The 21,991-nt window shown below is 39.1% G+C and overlaps 1 protein-coding gene and 1 long non-coding RNA gene across 11 annotated transcripts in view; one reads left to right on the forward strand and one right to left on the reverse strand.

The window, feature by feature from the left end:
* The window catches only part of MECOM (MDS1 and EVI1 complex locus), a 544,809-nt gene that overhangs the window by 460,965 nt on the left and 61,853 nt on the right, over positions 1 to 21,991 (forward strand). The window contains exon 1 of one of the 10 annotated variants that reach the window (XM_059391592.1): positions 20,139 to 21,088. The exons of 8 other annotated variants lie outside the window; for them this stretch is intronic. The gene's annotated coding sequence lies outside the window, so the exon portion shown is untranslated. Of the gene's footprint in view, positions 1 to 20,138; positions 21,089 to 21,196; positions 21,348 to 21,991 lie in introns of those variants that run through there. One more of the 10 variants, XM_059391594.1, reaches the window with a different exon arrangement.
* LOC132010092 (uncharacterized) lies at positions 188 to 18,262 on the reverse strand. Its single transcript, XR_009402150.1, has 4 exons — positions 18,126 to 18,262; positions 8,500 to 8,682; positions 3,741 to 3,886; positions 188 to 656 (listed from the first exon to the last, which is right to left on the reverse strand). It is a non-coding gene; the product is annotated as an uncharacterized LOC132010092 (long non-coding RNA).

The following is a 21,991-nucleotide window of genomic DNA, read 5'->3' on the forward strand; positions in this document are numbered from 1 at the left end:
ATTTCATTTCACAGAGTATTTTAAAGGCAAATTCTCTTCCAGAATCAGAGTTAATAGGTAAGGGAATAATAACTCTGTTAATTGAAGTATGGAACTGGGAAGGGCAAGTACTTAAAAGCCATTTACACATTTTTGTTTCAATAAAAAGTATTGTTTTATTAAAAACAAATTTGAAGCTACATGTGCATACACGCATACAGAATCATTTTCCTGCCTTAGGCTTGCATGGTGATTCATGGAAGTATAGACTATTTACAGATATAAATTTTTCAGTTATTCAAGAACAAAATAACTTTCCAGAGGAGGGATTGGAGGGTGATTACCCACGGTGAAAAGCAATCATAGAGGATTTGTGAAAGCGGTTTGAATTACTGTTAATCATCTGAAATACTTGTATATTAAGAGTTGTTTATTATGTAAAACTAACTGCACAGTAGATAATAAACACTGCAGCATTCTACTTTGTGGGACCTTGAATTCCCTGGCCAATCAGTTATGTCATATATTGGAGAAATGTCCTCTTCCTCCACTCACGGTCCATCCTCAGCACCTAGAAATGACTGGCCTCCCCAAAAGGCTGGAAAGCCCCAAGTTTTGCAGTAGGACCAGAGGAGTTGAATATACAGCTGCAGAAGCATTTCCATCCAGTTCATCCCCTACATTAGAGACAAACTGACAAGTAGTAAAACATGCTAGAAAACAAACAATAAGTAATAGATTATAAAAGTATACAATGACATTTTGCCCATTTCTTGACAAATAGTATACGTAATTTAAGTATATTTATGAACATCGATTTGTATGGCTTGCATGTTTAGTGTATGAAAACTATTGTTTTGAGTCTTTCAGATATAAAACAGTAAGCTTGTTGTTTAAGATATACTTCACCTCAGTACATGTGCATCCCGTAATTATTTTACACCACTTTGGCTTTTTCTCTTATGCTTGTTACTTTTGTTCACGTTGAACTGGCATTGTGTGTTATTGCCATCCACACCCTCTTCACTACTGTACTTCTTATAGTCACATAAATAAATACTGATACCTAGATGCATTTATGTACAACCCTTTACCTGGGAAGGAGTTTGAAAATAATTGTGAAATGTTTAGCTGTCCTTCAAAAACACCTTTTGCTTATATATTTGGAATGATGTTGAGAGAGTAATAAAAATTTAGGCAGTTCAGATCATGTGTCCTGGAATGTTCAGTAGCACCTTTGAGAAAGTTGCAAGGGGACCTGATAATAAGAATGGCAATCTTCCTCTCCCTGTCATCCTGTTATTATTATTCTAATGTATATTAACCTGTTGCTTTCTATAGCCACCACATAATAAATAGAAAACCATACATAGTTTTTTAAGGCAAAGTGTATGTTTTGTTCAAGGATAAGTTCCAGCCATCACTGTTGTAAGCATGACGTATGAGAAAGCTGTGATAATAATGGGAAGCTATTAGGGATAAACAACAAGAATGGGAAAAAAAAAGGGGACCTCTCTGCACAGTGCAGGAGAAGGGATCCTTCTATGAGAGTGGAATTCATGATATACATAGTATGGCCCAGCTGTTTGGGAACATTAAAAATCCCTTCGCTTAAGCTGTTGAAAGCTGCAAAAAAGACCAAATGTTTTCCATCTCAAAACACATTTTACTTAGCTGTGTTTTGAAAGCTGTTATCTAAACATTAGGGGGAAAAAAATCAGCATATTCTAACATGATTTCTTCCTTGGGTGCAAATCAGCAGTTGTAATTTAATTTAGGAAAGAAAGTGAAAAACGTAGAAGGAAAAGGCACATTTTATTCTCCTACCTTCTTGTTTATCTTTCCTTAAAGTATTTGAAGAACATAAAACAGGGAAATAAAAAAGTCACCAGCATACAATTTTGTTAACTTATCTCGTGAACGTTAAACATTATGCCTCAAATTTCGTATGGTACATAAAGTGTTTCGCCCGGCAATATCATGTATATAGCACTTCAAAAAAGCCAGTAGGACAGCCCACTAAATGTAATGGATGTGTAAGAGCAGATCTTTAGATCTCTTGTATTTAGCATGACAACTTCGGGTTCTTTAGGAGCTTTAAACATGATATCTCAAACCCCGTATTTTTTTCCTAGTGATGAAAAACATAGACTAATTACAAACTTCTCGTATATTATAGATGGCTTGACCATCCGGGGCAGTTGCAACATTTTGATTATACTGTATCTCCTTTGGTTACTGGGGTTAATCAGTTTTACAACTTCACCTTGTTTTCGTGATGCATTTTCATCTAATTTCTCACTGGAGTAAACGCTCACAGCACAGTCAGAGTCTGAAAATGCGTTCTCTAATGGCACAGTAAACACTTCATTTCTATTACTGGAAGGTTTTAAGGTGAAATCTTAGCTGCTATCTGATTGCATGCATCCATATATGTCTTCACTAAATTCTTGAAGAGCTCTTGTTAAGCAGTTTTAGAAGATATCTTAAAACAAAGGACCTGATTCCTACTTTAAGACTTAATTCTGTAAACCAACTTATTTCCTGTCAAACCTTAAGCTGGCTATTATGTAGAACAGACTTTTGTCGGAAAACTTTACTAGGAATCTGGCTTAGACAAGAATACACCAGGGGGTCCGTGGCTTGCACCCAGGATGCAGACCGCAAGTGTTTTTCAATGATAATAACACAAGGAAGTTTGAAGCAGTGTAAAGAATCAGATAAGGAAGCTGATAGCAAGGGCCAGCATTCTGGATTTAGGAGGAAACTGCCACTAATAACCCCAACCAGAGACATAATTATGGTTTAGTGACATAATGTTAAACATCGAATTTCATTGTTTTTACTAGCATCCCTATTATGCCAGATGCATGGTTGTGGACAGAAAATTAAGAAATTGTTTTGTTTTCTTTTACTTTCACCTTTATATTTTTACACAAATCTAAGTGACAAACGTAAGATGAGGATAGGTAGGTAATACGCTTTCTGAGGTCACTTTTGAGAACCTTAGTGGATTAAAATTTTACTTCTAAGAAGTGCCTCTCTGTCTCGAGTACTGAATTTCTTTTTCATGTGTTTTTTCCTAATGGACTACAGTTAAAGTATGTTCATCAATGAGAGAGTAACTGAAAAAAATGGGATGATGCCATAAACCAAGCATTGGTACAAATTTGTCCTTACTCTGATTATGATTGAGCCTTAGGAACATTATGTCTCTTCTCTGGCCTCCGTGTTCACATTTGCAGAATGGCTGCATTAATTACTTATATGCTCTATAGATTCACTGATGTCTCCAGAGTTTATAGTGGTCTTGAAAATGCCCCTTGTGGGCTCTTTCTTCATTTATCTAATATGCTTTGTTAAACCAAGGTTAGCATCCCTTAGGCTCCCCGTCAGTCAGTGGTTGGCTCAGAGTGACCCTGAATTTCAACTCTTAATATCAGACAGATGACTTCTTTGGCAAATTAGGAGACCAATCTTTCTGATCTTTATGTCTGAGGTAGTGCAGTTTGGGGAAAAGGTTATAGCAGAAATATTCAGTCATTATTGATCAGGGTTTGATTCCCATCTTTAATACTTAACAGTTGTGACTTAGGGCAAGTAATTTACTCAATCTTACTGAGTTCAGTTTTGTCATCTATAAAACAAGGGTAATAATCACTTATAGCCTGTTAGTTATTAAATGAAATGATGCATAGTAAGCATTTGACATAGAAGAGAGACTTAATACATGATTGTATTATGATTATTATATGTCTTACCATCTTATCATTATCTCTTGCTTCTGAGACTTCAGCTGCTTGCTAATTGGTCACCTGGCATCCACTTGCTGCACCCCAGTTCATTTGTCACATTGTTGCCATTGGAGGATTAAAGATGAGAATTCGGCAAAGATCGTGTCTGATTTCTTCCCAGAATGAATGAATGAATGAGTAAAATTAACAGACTGACTGATGTCAGAAAAATAAAAATATTTAAAGACACCTGCTTTAAAAGAAAGGATGGATATTGGGGGCCTGGGTGGCTCAGTCAGTTGAGCCACTCTTGGTGTTGGAGCGGATCACGATCTTAGGGTCCTGAGATTGAACCCTGTCTGGGGCTCCGCATTCAGCAGGGAATCTGCTTGAAAGATTCTCTCCGTCTGCCCTTTCCTCTTCTCTCTCTTTCTCTAATAAATCAGTAAGTCTTAAAAAAAAGATTTATAATAAAAAACAAACAATTTACAAAAAAGTTAAATCCATGGGTTGATTTTAAAGGGCTTACAACACACATACACACACACACCAGCAATGAGCATATATATTTAGGCATTATGCTTAAAATTTGGAAGTGTTTTATGATTTTTGTTATTTTTATAATTACTATTGCAAATAGGTTGACTATGACATAGACTGCATCTTTCGTTGTTCAAGAATATGGAAAACCCCATTCTCTGAAATCAGATATGTCTAGCTTACCTACAAAGCATTATGCCTGGATATGTACTTTAAGGCTGTTATCAGTTATTCTTAGGTTAATAAAAAATTACCCTAGAAATTTCATGAATCATCTATTGCTTTTAGATTTTTACCAGAACAATTATTTTTCAATGTTCCTCTAATTCATGTTAACAGATTCACCCAGCACTGAGCATAAATCTGCCTGGTACATTTGAATCCATCAAGAAAATTAATCTTTGCTTAAATCACACACAAGAGTATACACATACCTAAGATACTATAATCATATTTTTTAAATATATAGGGATGATTTTATACACCTGAGGAACAATAGAGATTCTGGGTTTTATCAAAGCAATGAAGCAAACATTGAAAATACATTTAACTTATGTCTGGCACATAGTAAAATCCCCAGAAATACTCTTTTCCACTTTCGGCCAGACTTTGAATGAGTACAAGTCTCACTTGTCCCGTAAAGCTTCTCTCACATGCCAGCCTTCACACATCTCTCTCCTGTCTGAATCTTTGTAGCACTTATCATTTGAGCCACATAATTTAGTACTTAATGACTTACAATCTTGTGCTATTTGCTGTTCTTTCAAGTAGCTTAGTCTTGTCTCTCTAGATAGATTGCATGAGCCTGAACAGCAGGGACAGTGGTTTATATTAATTTTTTATTTCCTTTGGTTTCTAAACCTTACCCTGCAGCATATTTAGCTTGGTTATTTTCAACTGTGAATCAAGAGCCAAGGCATTGGAGAGCATGGTTTGTGATAGAGGAGACATTCCAGAGTTATTCTGAAACCCAAGAGTTCATGCAAAATGTGTGTGTGTGTGTGTGTATGTGTGTGTGTGTGTGTACATGTGGTCTTTTGTATGCATACAGTAATTAGAAAAAGAACTTCAAATTAGACATAGACTGGGGCACCTGGGGCTCAGTGGGTTAAAGCCTCTGCCTTCGGCTCAGGTCATGATCCCAGGGTCCTGGGATCCAGCCCTGCATCAGGCTCTCTGCTCGGCAGGGAGCCTGCTTACTCCTCTCTCTCCACTTGCCTCTCTGCCTTCTTGTGATCTCTGCCTGTCAAATAAAATCTTAAAAAAAAAATTTTTATAAAAAAAATTAGACATAGACTTCCTAACTTAGAGATTATGATCCATTCCCACTTTCAAAAAAGGAAGTTGTAGACTGCTATGTACAATATAACTCTATTTTGGTAAAAACAAATATTGAAACTTTTATAGAAATACATATATTTCTTTGTTTTGTGTGAGCAAAGAATACCACAAGAAAAACAAACTGGGCTGAATATTGATTGCCTCTGAAAAGTGAAACACCTTTGTGTTGTATTGTTTGATTGGCAAAACATATATTACTTTTGTAATTTGAAAAGCTTCAAAGAAAATGTTTAAAAATGAAAACCACAAAGGAAATATCAAAGTGAAGTGGAGTGATACTCTAAATTATCAGATTCTCTGGAAGAGAAAAAAAAAAAAATATATATATATATATATATATATATATATATATATATATCTCTCCAGCCTCTTTGCTGAGATAGGTGGAGAACCACTAGCACTATGGGAAAAGCATTTGCTAAGAATCAAAAAGTTCTGTTTTCTAGCCACAGGCCCAGCACTTACTAGCATTGGGACCTCAGGCAAGTTCTCTAATGTCTGCTTCTCCTTTCTCAGTTTTATTATGGTGATAATTTTACTTGTCATGCCCTTTCATGGTTTTGTAACCTCAGTGGCTTAATTAATTTAAGTGGAAAGTATATCCCTTGGAAAGGATAATGGGTATCCCTCCTATGCTCTGTGTCCTGTCTGATATAGTTTGCTTGGTACTTGGGCAAACCTGGCAATCTCTCGGGGAGCCTCTGGGAATGGTAGCCAGCAGCCACTTTATCAGAAGTGGTTGTAGCTCCTAGGAGAGGTCCTGCTACCTCAGGCAAGGGGCAAGGTCCTAGTCCACGAGGAGGGCGGAAGGGGAGAGAAAGAAATTGCTAGTGTTCTTTTTCATTGATGCATTTGATATTGATATGTTTGTATTGCCTTTCTCCTAGCTTTGGGCTGGAACTGGGGGCAACTCCTGGGAAACAGCTTAGCAAGACACTTCTTTGTTCAAAGATCAACATCTTAGTCCTTTTATAAAGACAACAAAAATCAGTCTGAATTTGCAAAGTAGCTAACCCTCGTTTGGTACATGTTCCCAAACCATGATGTCCTATGTGATGGCTCTGGAGACAGAACACAAAACTTTCCGAAATCTTGCCATAATGTCACCACTCTGAAACTTGTCGTGACTGCCTTTTTCTGTTTTCAATCCAGTATAGCCTAAAGTCCAATAGTCTTTGGAAAGCATTCCATAATTAGGCCTTATCAAGTCTTAGTCACTAATGCTTCTTAATTTTATGGCTTCTAGGGAGTCCTAATGAGAATATTGAGCAACAGTTCATGAGCAGAAATGGAAGTGGGTATTGTTAGATGAGAGCGTGAAAGCGTCCCTTTGGAGCTACAGCCCACGGGGCCAAATGCGGGCTGGGGGTGCTCCTTCACAGGCCTTAATGCCCTGATGACTAAAGGTCAGGCCACTGAATTCTCCATATCCACCAAAGAGCTTTGGCTGCTGTATTTTGTATCTATTGCTGCATAATAAGTTACTCCCAAACTTCGTGGCTCAAAACAATACTAAACAGTCATGATTTTCAGTTGCTATGGTTCCTAAGTATCCTCAGTTCTTAAGGACATCAGAAGCCGCGTAGCTAGCTGGGTGGTTCTGGCCCAGGGTCTCATCAGGTTTCAGTGAAGATGGTAGCTGCGGTCATCTGAAGATCTGACCAGCTTTGGAGATACATTTCTGATGGCCACTCTCTCGCATTTGTGGCCCCAGCCAACAGAACAGATTTTTACGCCGCAGACGGCACTCCTTCGACTCTGATGCTCTGCATTTCACACCAGCATCTCACTCTGCGTATCTTCTTTCCTTTCCCTCCAATGCTTCATGTCTCATTTCCCCCACATTTTGAAGAATTGTTTTGTTCAGTAGCTTAGCTCAACTTACGACTGAACTGTAATTCAAACATTTCTGTTCAAGGTTTACTGTAAAAACGTGTGACTTCCAGTAGAATCATGAAGACTCCTGTTTCTCTTCATGTGCTTTCTTTCACCTATCTCCAAGACACTCTTCTCTTAGGAAATACTTCTCCTCACTAGCATTGGAAAGCTTAATTTAATGTTAGGGATCATAATGAGTGTTTATTCGTATTGCTTCTTTTGGTTATTCTCTGGTGCTCTCTGTTTCCATTTCTGTTTCTCTGAAACAACCTCTACCTGAGTGGCAAAAAATAAATTAGGAGAAAAAACGTTTGTCTTCGAATGTGAGGATGTCTGAGAAGAATAAACTATAGAAGGCATTTATATAGAGGATAACTATTTTATAGTTAGGACTTTTAATGATAGCTAATGTTTATGAGGTGTTTACATGCTATGTGCTGACCTAAGTGCTATGTGTGGATTATTTTATTTCATCATCTCAATAGCCCTATGAGATACTATCATTATCTTCATTTACAGATGAGGAAGCTGAGGCACATGTCACTAGCCTAGCATATAGTGAAGCTGTGATTTAAATCCAGGCTGTCCTACTCTAGTCTGCAGTTTTAATCACTACACTGTCTTTCCTCCTTATGAGTCTCTGCTATGCCCCAGGCATTATGCTAAGTAATTTTTTAAGATTTTATTTATTTATTTGAGAGAGAAAGCAAGAGCATGAGCCAGGGGAAGATGTGTGGGAGAGGAGAGGAAGAGGGAGAGGGAGAGGGAGAGAGAAACCTAAGCCAACTCTGCACTAAGGCTGGAGCCCAACGTGGGGCTCAGTCTCACAACCCTGAGATCAGACCTGAGCAAAAAGAAAGCAAGAGTCAGATGCCCAAGTGACTATGCCACCCAGGTGCCCCAATATACTAAGTTCTTTATATACATTATCTCCAGTTTAATCCTGATAACCTATGATATAGGGGCCATTATTATCATTTTAAAGACTGCATCAAGAAATTTAAGCAACTATCTCAGTATTATATACCTAGATGAAGAGTCCATCGCAACCTCCCACATCAGAGTGCTACAGCTTAGTTGGAAACCGTAGATGAGACTGAGGGCTCACGAGCCTGAGTGAGCTCATGTTCGCAGGAAGGGAGAGACCTGGGAAGAAGATCTTCTTGTTTCATTCTGGCAGCTTACCGCATTCAGTCCATCACCTTCCCTACTAAAGGATACAAGAGGCAGGTTATTTGCAAAAACAGACTGTTGACAACACATCCTGGGTATGAGTGATCTGAGAGTTGGGTCATGTGAATCCTGCAGGATCCACCACATCACCTGGACAACATTAAGCAAAATTTGGTGGGACAGGGAAGAATTTGGATAGAAATGTTGCATTCATTTATTTGTCTTGATTACTTATTTTGTCACTGCTATGAAATATTTTTTAAAACCTAAACCATATTCTATCAGTTTACATTTTATTGAGGGCTTACATTCTGCAGTAAGCAAGTAATTGGAAATCAGGTGTAATCCAAATTTCCCTTGCTTGGCCCTTAAACCACCAGTGTTGATGTGAGTCACCTTGGCTTTGGTTGAATGTCAGAGAAAGTAATGTATAGTATTTGCACTCAGATGCTGCATTGTGTGAGAGGTGCATATCTCTAAATGTGAGAGTTACATACTCAACACAACAAGATATTCATCACAAAAGGCATTTGATGCCTGATTCCTATTGGGAGAACAGATGATTCATGTCTCTACCTCATTCTCTTTTCTGGATAAAAGATCATTCAGTCTTTCTCTCTCTCTCTTTCTCTGTCTCAAAACCCCTTCTTCTCTCTCTTCCTCTTCCCTTTCTTTCTCTTCACAGTAGTTGAACATCAGTAACTTGAATATGTATATGTTACAACATCACAATAATTTCCAAGATTAAAATTAAGCAAAATATATTTTGTAAAGACTTCAAATGACTTTCCTGAAATAGTTTAGAATTGATTACCAAGGAGATATGCATAAGAAATGATACACATTTATTATGATACTTTCTGCAGAAACAACAAAACCCACAAAATTAATACAAACACATTACATAGCCAGAGTATTTAGTAAATCATTTCAATTTGGTTCATCTACCCATATTTTTGAGGACATACAAACTTTGTTAGCTTCTTGTAAGAGTGGAAGTGGGGAGGAAAAATATAAACGTGTATAAGATGCAATGTGGTATTACACAAAAGCATGAGTTTAAAATTTAAAATCTGTAGTCATTTCAATCTTACCTTCCTAGGCTCATAATTTCAATTTTCTCCATCTTATTACTGGGTTCCATGTTTTATTTGTAAATTTGTAGTCCATATCATATGGGGATAGAAATTATGTGTGAATCAGTGTGCATACTTTTCTTTCCTCTTTAAGTATTTCCATTCATATCCCTTCTGGCATTCTCCATTCTAGTTGTAGGGCACTGCATTAGCAAGCCTGGATTTGTTTTCCAGCCAAGAACTACATATCAAAACACAAATACCTTTTGAGAATCTGCATCTTGGAAGTTGACTAGTACTTAATTCTGGAGTTTATAGACAGGCTATATTAGGATTTTATTTGATGCTGAAGATTGACTCAACAAAATTTACAGAAGATATTTTTAAAACCATGGCTGAAATCAATGTCTGTATATTCATACTGATACTGGGATTTTATTGGTACTTTAACCAACTGTTGGAATATATTTTGACATTTTACCCTTGATATGTTTCAAAAGAGATGTGACACCCATTCAATGAATTATAAGCCCAACACACTTTTCCCGGCTCTTTTAAATTTTTTTATTGTTAAAGTGTCTGGCTGTGGCCATTGATGTAATAAAATGGAATTTTAGAATTTCCAACATAGAGAAAAGACAAATCTTTCACTAAATTATTGATAAGAAATTAGCCTATTGTTTCTTAATAATTCTGTAACAAACACGTCATAAAATCAGCACATACTGTCAAAGCTTTGGAGTGGAGTGTTAATTCTGGGGCCAGAACTCCCTGTTCAGTGTATGCCTCTCTAGTTAGAAAGCAAGCATTTCCAATAGATGACAAACTAATCATAGTCATTAGCGTTCTTTACAAAGAAGATTGTGTGGTCGCTCCTGTGAAATGTTCTGTTCCTCAGGATGATGAGTTAATTCATCTGGAACAACGTTAGTTCATCAAGGTTTGTGGTTTATCTAAAGATCAAATTCCTGTAATTTTGTATGCCATCTGATTTAAAGTCCACTTAGTTTAGTGGCTAAGCAGCCATCTGCAGGCACAACACATGAATCCAATATCAAAAACTAGAAAAAAGGCAAATTCTTAAACATTTAATTCAGGGATTCTTAGACTGAGATTGACTTGCTGCTTTTTTTGTTTCCCCCTCCTGGGGAAGTACAGATCTAGATAATGCCAAATCTTATTAAGGAAAGCCTAAATAATGTAAAACATTGTGTGTAAATATGCCCATGGTAAAATCTATGCTTGAGGAGAGATTGTAATGGAAGAGGGTAGGAAAGAGTGGGTTGATTTCGAAATGAGATTACACACATTCCTTTGGAAGGCTCTCAGTACCATACTCTCAAATACAATTAGAGCAGTTCACAGGGCGAGGATCAATTGGCTAGAGTTTACTGATAACCTACTTCTCTTGTGAGCTTGATAGACTTTTCAGATGCTTTCAATTTGAATGAAAAGTTGAGCCTTAGTTTTTGTGTCTATTCCTCTATTAAAATTTTGAAGTAACATTTTTGATCAAGAGTTAAAAAAAATCAACAGATAGAAAAAATATTTAGGGGTGCCTGGGTGGCTCAGTGGTTTGGGCCGCTGCCTTCGGCTCAGGTCATGATCCCGGAGTCCTGGGATCGAGTCCCACATCGGGTTCTCTGCTCAGCAGGGAGCCTGCTTCCTCCTCTCTCTCTCTGCCTGCCTCTCTGCCTACATGTGATCTCTCTGTCAAATAAATAAATAAATAATCTTTAAAAAAAAAAAAAAAAAAGAAAAAATATTTAGAAGAATACATTTATACTTTTCTGAAACGGATGCAAAGTAACATAAAATTATTTCCCTTACATGTCCCAGTGGGAAAGGGCAAGGGGCTTTCCATTCATGTTTAAATATTTTTGTTGATGCCCCATTAAACAAGTCAAAAGGTTTCTTTACTGAAGCTTTTAGAGTCTTAGAGCATTTACCATGTTGATGTTCATTGTGAAGCCCCAATGGGCGTTATCACCTTATTTAACCATAGAACACATTTCCAGGGAATACCTGTTAACCAGTCACTGAATAGAAAATGCTGGTGTGTCGGGTGTTTCTTGCCATTAAAGAGCCTATAGGTAGGTTGGCAAATAACAAAAATATTCCCAATGACCCTAAATATGAGGACTGACCAGTGATTGATTTTAATAATGAGTACTGTAAGAATTTCAAGGAAGGGTGTCTAGAGCGCTGTGTATGAGCTTGACAAATAGAATTATTATTGCTATTGTTTCATCTCCTGAATGCTGTGACTATCAAAGAAACATGAAGAGCCCACATGAACACAGTTAAAGGACCAAATGCTTCTGCTTACATCCTTAGCTTTAACCAGAGCTGAAGATTTGTTTAGAGGGAAGAATTAGGAAATGGACCTAGAAAGATAAATTTGACACCAAATTAGAGAGGAGATTGTACTTGGGATTAGGGGCTTTATTCTCTAGCAGAATGGGGTCCATCGGAATCTTTATTAGCATGTTTTTTCTTTGTTTTCTACCTATTTTGTTTTTAAAGGTAGGACATTTTTAGAACTTCATTATTGCAGGAAGGCGTATTTTTGGTATAAAGATGTCACAAAATTCAGGCCTACAATGACCAGGGCCTCCAGCAGGCCAGTGCCAGTGGAAGGTGAAGGGCCCATGGAAACAACTGAACAGACTGACCAAGGCAATGACTGTTTACTGGGGTTAAGGGAAAGGAAAGAATCCAAGATGTTGCCCAGGTTGGCACTCAGGTAAAGGGCAGATAGTACAGAAAGAGACATTTGAGTGATGGGGAGCAATGAAGTAGGTGAAATAGCAGTGGTAAGAATTTCTATCTTAAAATTCCCTGAAAAAGACTTATCAGTTCATCAAATGATTCCCATGGGGAACAATGGATAGTAAATGTAGCAATTCCTCATACATCTAGCTATGCTTAATTCACACTTGCAAGGAAAGTTCAGAGGTGGTTTCAGCCCATTATGAAAAGAAGCTGCTGAAGATGTCAGTATGAATAAAACTTGATTCCATCTTGATGAATCTTACAATGACCCTTCAGGAGGGTTTTGGATTATTTTAATAATGAACCCTGAGGACCATTATAGATACTACTGTAAGGTAAGATAGAACTGGATATAAACCAGGAGGGAAGCACAGATGATTTGGGGTGAATGATGAAAAGGTCAAACTTGGTTGGTGGGAATCACAGGGCATAAAATGGAGGGGTCTTTGGGCAGATAAGATATTATCCAAGACAATCAAAGCAAAATGACTTGTAGGCTGAGGAAGGTAATGATTATAATAACAATTATTTCAGTAATAATAACTATTTTTATTGACCATATGTTGGGCACCATGCATGATTCTAAGTGATTTTCATTTATGGCTTTATATAATTTTCAAAAATGGGATGAGTTTATACTGCATTAGACAACTGAAACCCATGGAAGAATTTTAAACAGGGAAGTGATTAATAGCTGATACTTGGGAAGATGAACAGTGTTGAGCATAAACTGGTGGGAAGATAAGCTGTGGTCAGACGATCTTTTAGGAGGTCATTGCAGTAATTCAGACAAGAGCTAACAGGCATTCAAGCTGGGCTTCCAAGCTAGGTGGGAATGAAAATCAAGAACGGTCCTGGTATATTTTTTCAGCAAACATCTACTGAATACCTACTGTATGCCTAGTGTTGAGTTAGGCTCTGGGCAATAGATGCAAATAAGATAGACCCAATTTTTGCTATTCTGGCACTCAGAACCCACCAGAGGACACAGGAGAGAATAAATTTCCTGGCCTTGGTAATAAACGTTGATCTAAAACTAATCTAGATGCGTGTGTGTTTAGGTGTGTGTACATGTGTACGTGGCTGCCTAACGCGGTCTTTAGGGATCTTGAATCTCAATGGCATTTTCCCTCTGCCTCAGAGCTCTCTCACTGATTGGCAGAGAATACAGTGGGGAAGCCGGGGTGGGCGGGGGGTGGAGGGGGTAAGGGGGTGGGGGTGGAGAACAAACTCAGCTGCAAGCCAGACAGAGACAGACATCTTTGGGGGTACCACAGCTTGAGAGAGGAAAAACATTTTTCTTCAAATTCTTCTGTTCCGTAGGTCAGGGTAAGGATTAGGGCAACTGGCATTGAAATGGAAGAAAGAGGATAGAAAAATACTTATATTTTGCCATTCCTCAAAATACAGACTAGACTGTCTTCCTCACTGCATGTGTATGTAAGTCTAGTCCAACCCAGTATCCCAATACCAGTAGTGCAAAATGTACAGTATTTTGACTTGTTCCCATGAACTCAGAGTAGTCCACACTCACATTACCCAGTTTATTTTCCCAACACTCCTGTTGGGCTGATATTATGAAACTTTCATGGAAACCAACTCAAAGGTTCAGTGACTTACCTATAGACACATAGCTATGAGTGGAGAAAGGAGTAGACAAATGTCTCCCAACTCACTTTCCCCACATAATTGTGAGTCTTAAAAGCACATTGGAATGGTGTTCTTATAGCCTCGGGGAAGAAGCTGACCCTAAAGTTATTGAATAATGTCTTGAAAGATTGAATTAATTAAAATTAATAAAATAATTAAAAGAAGTAAATTCTTAAAAGAGGTTAAGGCTAAGAGCATTTCATTCTTTGAGCTAAAGTTAGGAAGAATGAGGGATTTGGCTTTTTGAGACTAATTATAATCATGACCCAAGTTATTGTCTATAAAAAGAAAATATAATAGTAATTTTTTGCTCAGTGATCTACAATGCTTATTTTCCAAACAACCAGATTGATGTGTTATATGTTCCTTGGTGAATATCTGTTTTTCAGTTTTTGTGAATGTTTATTTGTTCATCATTTTTAAGGCACATTTCAATGTATACACATCAGATCATTAACCATTTCTTTTTTGGGTGGATAAAGAAGAGAAAAATGGTGTTTTGTTTCTCTCTCTCTACCAAAATTTTACTATATTTTATTCAAGTTTTTATAACAGTGTTTTCATTTAAACTTGGTATAAATTTTTTGTTGTTGTGTTTTACACACAACATAACCACTCAGCGTAATAGCTTAGGCCTGAAATACATCAAAATAGCCCAACAAAAAATATTTTAAATATGGCAGTCTTAATTGGAGTTTAGGAAATAAATCTCTGACTATAGTAATTTATTCACTAGAGCTGTTGTCTCAGCAAAGTATTTCATCTTAGTTTCCAAAGAGCTACTAGTCATTACTAAATATATTTAAAGTCAAAGAAAAAAAAAAAAAAAGAAAGAAAGAAAAAGAAATTCGCTTTCCTTCTGGCCAAATATACTATAAAACACTCAACTGGTAAGCAAGTCATCTGCAATTTTTTTTCTTTTAAAGATCAGATAGGTGATAATGCCTGTGTAGTTAATTAATAAAATAAGAAGTATTCACTGGGGAAACTTTTATATCACAGTATCTGTTACGACGGATCCCATGCTGTAGGGACAATAACGGGGTGCTAATTCTGAACGCACACAGTGCCGTCCTACAAAGACATCAAGATTTGTAGGAAATCAACCCTCCAGCAGTCCTGGCAAGCCAGACTGACCCCAGCAAATGAAAATAATCAAAAGTAATTAGAAGTGTGCTGGACTACTCCTCGGAGAGCCAAGCGGGAGAGTAAACATGCCTGAATCCTCGAGCCACTGCAAAGGCCCATGTCTGAGCTGTTAGGTGCCCTGACCTTGTCCACATAAAGATGTGATTTATGAAGTGCAGGGCACAGCAGCAGGGCTTCTGTCTTCTCCTGGAGAACCAAATTACTGAGGTGGAGATTAACATGCTTTCAGTAGGGCCCATTTCCAGACCAAGGGAAATTTTTTATTTACATTTTTTTTTTTTACCTTTAATTTCCTTTTTTCTTTTCTTTCTTTTCTTTTTTTTTTTTTTTCCCAACAGTTTCTTCCCCCACACCCATAGATTTAAAAAAAAAGTCCATCAAGTGAGACCAGAAATATCTTTCCTGAGCAAGGATGGTATTTGTTGGTGATTATAGACATTCAGAATTCTTTTTGTTTGTAAATTTATTGTGCTAGACTGTTTTGTTGGGGGTCTACCTACCCAGGACCACAGAATTCACCTTCAAATTTAGGAGGCCCATCTTGTGAGATACTTCCCTGATTAAAACATATAAACTAAAATTAAAATATTACCTTTGATTCCATGGCTTTCTGATCTGGTTTCTCTTGCTAGATGTTATGCTTCATTACAAAGCTTACTCTGTATGTAGGTAAAAGGATTTGGGAGAAGAACTTGTAGGTGGTCAAGAATTTGGAGGGAAAGATAGTAGAGACAAATTGGAGTTTCTGTATTGGGAAAAATATTTATATGAGAATCAATGGGGAGTCTCTTGAATCCTAAAGACGTGTATTTTTCTTATCTTTGTCTCAGTTAAGTCAAATTTTACAAAATCCTATTCCCATGTGGAAAAGGAAGCATCGATTTTCTTTTTAAACACACATCAATATCTATACATGAAGCTAATTTAATTAGCAGGCAGTTATTGTTCGGCCAAATGTCAATTTCTCAGATTATTTCATGCTTCTTGATGTGAACTGTATGAAACAAGATTTAACAGGATCTCCATGAATGAAACTGCACTTTGGAAATGTAAAAATGCACTTGTATGTTCTTGAAAAGCTACAAAAAAAAAAAAAAACCAACCCAGTGTTAAAACAAAAATGTCAAGCTTGAACTTCAGTGTATATTTAGCCACCTCAAGAAACCCAAAGCTGTGGAATTAAGGGAACTCTACTTAGGCTGAGGTTATAAAGTGCCTTCCTCTATAAACTAAAAACATAATGTCAGGGTGAATGGGAACATACTTTATTAACTTTATGGTATTGAAAACTGCCAGCAAGTTGTCTTGTTTTTAAATATTGTCCTCTGCAGAGTGTTACAGGGCTGTTTGTCCACAGGAAGCCTATTAAAAGTGGACAGTGCAGTTATTTCATCTGGCTTTGGCTGGACTGCTTTTCTTTCCTTTAATGATGTGCTGGAATGTACCATGCCCATAGGGTCTCCATTAGCAGAACTTTTACTTCTGGGACAACCATGAAGTTTAAGGCTTAAAAGAGGCATCAGCTTACAGTCTTGTGGGAATCACTTGAATACTGGAGCACTAACTTCTTACTGCTTTAACTAATATATTGACTTATTTTAAATAAACAGTTACACAATGAAGGCGAGTCAGTGGCCTTATTGGAAATCTTTGAACGTTTTAAAGATTCTGCAATCCACGCAGATGGGGGAGGAAGGAAGGGGCCTGAGGAGGGTTTATGCCCTTTTCAAACCAGGAAGAAAACACATTAACCTCTCCCACCTCAGCCCTGCCATCAGCCAAAGGGGGATCTTTACAGCTCCCAGAAAAATCTATCAACTCACACATGAACCTCATATTTTCCAGTACCTTTTTCCTGGTAAACAACAATTAACAGAATGAGACAGAAAAAAACAATATTTTAATTCCTTCTGGGAAAAAAATGTTTTAAAAGTATGATTCTCTTTTTAAACTTTGCTGATGAATCACTCTATTTTCTGCTTTCCCCAGAGCTATACATTTGTTCTATCTAGTACATTCTTCCACTCCATTCCCTTAATATTTAGATCATTTGTCTTGATACATGTTTGCAAATTAAAGTTGGTTTGAGATTATAGTAAAACCATTATTTTTAATAGCCCATTTCAAGGGCAGCGCTAAACACTGCAGAACACGCATGTTACTGATTACTGCTGAGCAGACAGCGGCTTTTGCAGATTAATTTGTAACCAGGAACTACTGTAAACAGATTTCACCAGAAATCCCAAGGAATAAAGGGAATTGGTGGTGGTATTTGGCTCCTTGTATTTATTTATTGTTTTAGAAACCTCCTGATGGAAAGCAAGTTAACCAGGGAGAAAAAACCAGCCCCTTGCAGCAGTCTTCTCCAGCCCTCTGTCTCCTCTTCTGTTTCACTTTTGGTGGGAGGAGGTGGGTCAGGGTCTTCTCCTAAGGGGTTCTTGTAACAGCAAGAGGCTCCTTCCATGAGAAATGAGGCCCATCTCACGACCCAGGGATTTCAGGACCCTACTTTTAAACTTCCAGCTGTGTCGTCCGGAAAAAGTGAGGGGACTCTGTCTTTACACGAAGTTATTATACAATCAAACAAGAGAGGGGGCGCGGAGAGGAAGAGCGAGGGAGAGAGATTAATATTTAGTGTTTGCCCGGGTCCTTCTAATGATTTCCTTTAGCCTTTCTCAAGTTATTCAGTAGAGAGCAAGACTGATGACGATATTAATAAAATAATAACGACGAGGCTAAATAATCCCCCATCTCTCTAGATAAATCTTTCAAGGTTTCAGAGAGAGGGCGTTTACTCTTTTGGCCCTGTTTGGAGAAGAGAATGTCTTACGTAGAGCGAGCCGTTGCTCAGGCCGGTGTCTGCGTTGTCTGGACTGCCGGGTGCACTCGGCCAGGAGCCCGGGAAACGCCGGCGGGCCCACGCGCTAGGCGCAGGGCAAAGCCGGAGGCTCGCGCCGCGCGGGCGGTAGCCGGTTCACCTGGGCGGTTGGAGCCGAAGCCGCAGTCTCGGCGCCTTAATTCGGGGCGCAACGCCATCTACCGGCCTCCTGCCGCATCTGCAAGTACCCAGACCTTGAAAGTCGCCCCGCCTCCCCCACCCAAACCCAATATAAGGGAAAAAAATTCGGAGGCCCTTTCCACGAAATCCTAATTTAGCCAGGACCTTCCACTGATTCTATCCGACCTTTTGTTTATCCACCGACGTTTCCTCCTTTTCAGAGCCGCTTTGTAAAGGGCAAGGAGGCGGGGGCCGCGGGGCCGGGGTGGGGGATTGGGGCGCTGAGCTCTCAGACCCCCTGATCAGGCCGCACTGTCTGAAGCAATCGGTTCCCCAGATTACTTGTATTTAATACACAATGCATCATAAAACAAATCCCTCATCCTGACAGGAAGAAAATAGAACAGCTCATAGCTTGAGCCGGTCCAATTTATGGCTAAATTAAAAAAAAAAAAAAGAGGGGGGGTGCTCTGACAATGGGCAAGTTGAGGAAGGGCAGGAAATCAATGGCAGCAAACCGGGGGCTCTTAAAGGTTCTCAAGCGCCGAACTCTATGGGAATATCTGACCGGGTTTTAGGTTATTTACAAAGGATTTTTCCTGTCCTACCTACCACTGCTGTGCGATTTTCCCTCAAACAATGGCCATTATCTAAAATAACAGTTCAATGTCACAGATAACAGGCCACCGAAACGAATTAGTCACCACCTCTTGTCATTTTCTCTCTCCCACATCCCTCCCTTTTGTTACTATTTTTGTTTTTAAATCAGCATTTTGGGGAGATATACATCTACTAGATTTACACGTCTGTTTGCACTTGGAGAAAACAAAAAGGGGACTTGGCGGTGTCCCCGCTTGCTGATAAAGTTTAACATAAGCGCGCTTTCCATAGCCTTTCCCTCCACCCCTCCCCCTCGAGGGTCCCTGGACTTGCTTACTTTGCTTCACTTCCATTGTTGAGCTGAGAAGTTGGATTTGTTCATTTGTTTTTATGAATGGAGTTTTGTGATAAAAAGCATTTATTTCCATTTAACCGGTGGGTTTTACTAAGTTTTCCAAGGTTGGCTAAAGGTAAATTCGTAGGTTCTTATTTGTCACGCTTTCCCTATATTCTTTCTCCCAGTTCTGTTTCTGAAATGTTTTGATAAAAATTGACCATATATATTAAAAAGTTATTAATCACGGTACAGTACTAATCCCCCAAAGCAGCATTTATAATGTTAAAAGTTTAAAAATAACCTGAGTTATCAAACTGCTTAATTCCACTTTTAGACGTTCATGGTGTTTTAATTAAGGTATCACAGAATATGGCAAAGCTCACCAGATAATTGTCAATCTCTCGAAGCCCTTAATATTCTATTTGGGCAGGTTAAAAAAAAAAATTCAAATTTTTAAATTACTTCCTTTAAGAAAAATATGATTTGGAAAAGTAGCATGTTCTTCAGCTGACCTAACTGTAATAATAGAGGGAACAGAGTATGAATTTCAGTAGTAATCACTAGAAAAGATGCTTAGCAGAAAACTGGAAATGAGCATGTCAACTTTCACTGTTAGGCTGCTGTTTTCTGAGAATTTCTAACTAATTACTAGGTTTAGCATTAGCCAGTGTCTCTTTACCCTAAACTTCATTCTTGCTCCCTCCAGCGCCCCACCCTCAGTCTTGGTGCCTACACCCTCACACCCCCCAAAGCACTTCTCCACCCTCTCACTCTCATCCCCCATCCCCCATCTCCGACTTCTCCAACAGCACACACACACACACACACGCACTTAACACTTGTGCTTTCAGGACAGCGAAACAGAGGATATTTCCCAAGGGAAAGAAATTCTGCCTGGCGAGATCTCCCCATTGGTTGTTTACTCGGAGAAATCTACATGTTTAAGGGGGATGGTGTATCCATAATCAGTCTGTCCCTATAGGACTTGGGTCTTGGCGACCTTTTTGTGACCTCTCCTGCCAGAGGAGGCTGCTGTCACTTTAAAAATTTACTGAAAGAGGAGCCCGTCTGGCTTCCGATCACTCTGGGCGGCGGGAGATAGCTCCCTTTCTCCCTCGCCCCGGGTTCTTTCTGGATGGCCGAGCAGATCCTCTTTAAAGAGACAGTTCATGAAATAGAAACCCGGCGGCTGCGCTTGGAGTTGCGAAAGGGGACGATCCCGTGAGGGTCCAGGACTGGGGAAGGCGCTGCGGAGGATCTAAAAGGGGGCTAGAGCTCCCCTCGCTTCCCCAGGCCCCCCACCTTTTCAAACTCTCCTCCTCCTGCCTGTTTCCCCCCCCCCTTGGAACTGGGAGAGAGAAGTGGAAGAAGTTTTAGTGGGTTTCAGATAACTTTCATTACACATCGGGCTGATAAGAGCAAGAGAAAGTGAGAAAAGAGGGAGGTGATGTGAACCAGAAGGAATAGCTCCGAGCTCATTTAGGAAGGGGGAAAAAAAAAGCCAAAACACACCAAACCCGGGTCACCCAGACGAGAGGAGACTTCATTTCTGGTCTTAAAAATACACTGTTGGCGGACAATAAATCTGAAACGCGTGGTCCTGGCGAGCAGATCCTAGAGACGGACAAAGTTATTCGGAAATCGAGACGCGAGGCTTTCTTTTTTCTTTTTCTTTCTTTTCTTTTTTTTTTTTTTTTTTTTTTTTTTTCCTTTTTTTAACATCCCGAAATGTGGTTCGGGATCGTTTGAAAGGATTTTCGTGCAGGAAAGCTGGGGGCTGCTGATAATTTTATTTTGTTTGTTTTAATTCTTCTGTGATTGCCTTTTATTGCTGAGTTGAGGCCATAGAAATCTTAAGGTAAGAGAATTCACTTAAAAAAAAAAAAGTCTTGGCGATGTGCATAGTTTGTAACTTCGGACAGTTTCCTGTCTTGGCACCCCTTCTCCGGGGCGCCCCCCGCCCCCCCCCCCCCCCCCCCCAGCCTTCTTTTCCTACTTGCCCGCAGTCTCGCGGAGCCCTGCTGCTTATCTACGTTGCTGGGACTGGCGATTTCCTTGTTCCTCCTGTGGAACGGTGCGGTCTGGACGCGTCTCCGGGGTGGGTCGTCCGGCCTTCGGTGGGTCTCTCTGCCGGCTGTCGGCCTTTTTTCCTCTCGCTCTTCTCCTACTTCCCCTCCCTCCGTGTGTCTGTCCGTCGGTATCAGGGACGCAGAAGGTGGGGTTGCCAAAATTTGAATTCCTGGCACCGGCCACGCGACTTTGGAGCCGCTTTCGGCCGAGTTCCACCTTGCCAAGTAACAGCTTTGCTGTCCAACATCGTGTGCTGCTTCGCGAGAAAGTCACATTCGGACCCTTTGGCTAGATTGTGGGTTTTTTTTTTTTTTTTTTTTTTTTTTTCCTTTTCCTTTTCTGTTTGTTTTTTTAAAGGGCCTTTCTCTACAGTCCACCTAAAGGGAATTTTTTTTTTTTTTAAACTATCTTTGGAACTTGACAGCTTTTAAAAACACAGGAGTGTGTTAGATGAAATGACGGAAGATGTGTTCTTACTGTATTTTATTCGAGATTTCCGAGACGATTAAGACATTTGGGAGACAAATGCAGTTCTGCTAGCAAATCAAAAGTGAATAATTCACCCAGGGGGGAAACGTTTCTGGAGAAAGTTCAGCTTTTGTCTGGGGCAAGAATATTGAGAGTAAGAAAGTTAATATGTTGGTGAAATATTTGAATAATCATGTAACATATATGTAAAAGACATTCTTTG

This window comes from Mustela nigripes, chromosome 2 (assembly GCF_022355385.1).
Source record: "Mustela nigripes isolate SB6536 chromosome 2, MUSNIG.SB6536, whole genome shotgun sequence".
Lineage (NCBI taxonomy): Eukaryota > Metazoa > Chordata > Mammalia > Carnivora > Mustelidae > Mustela > Mustela nigripes.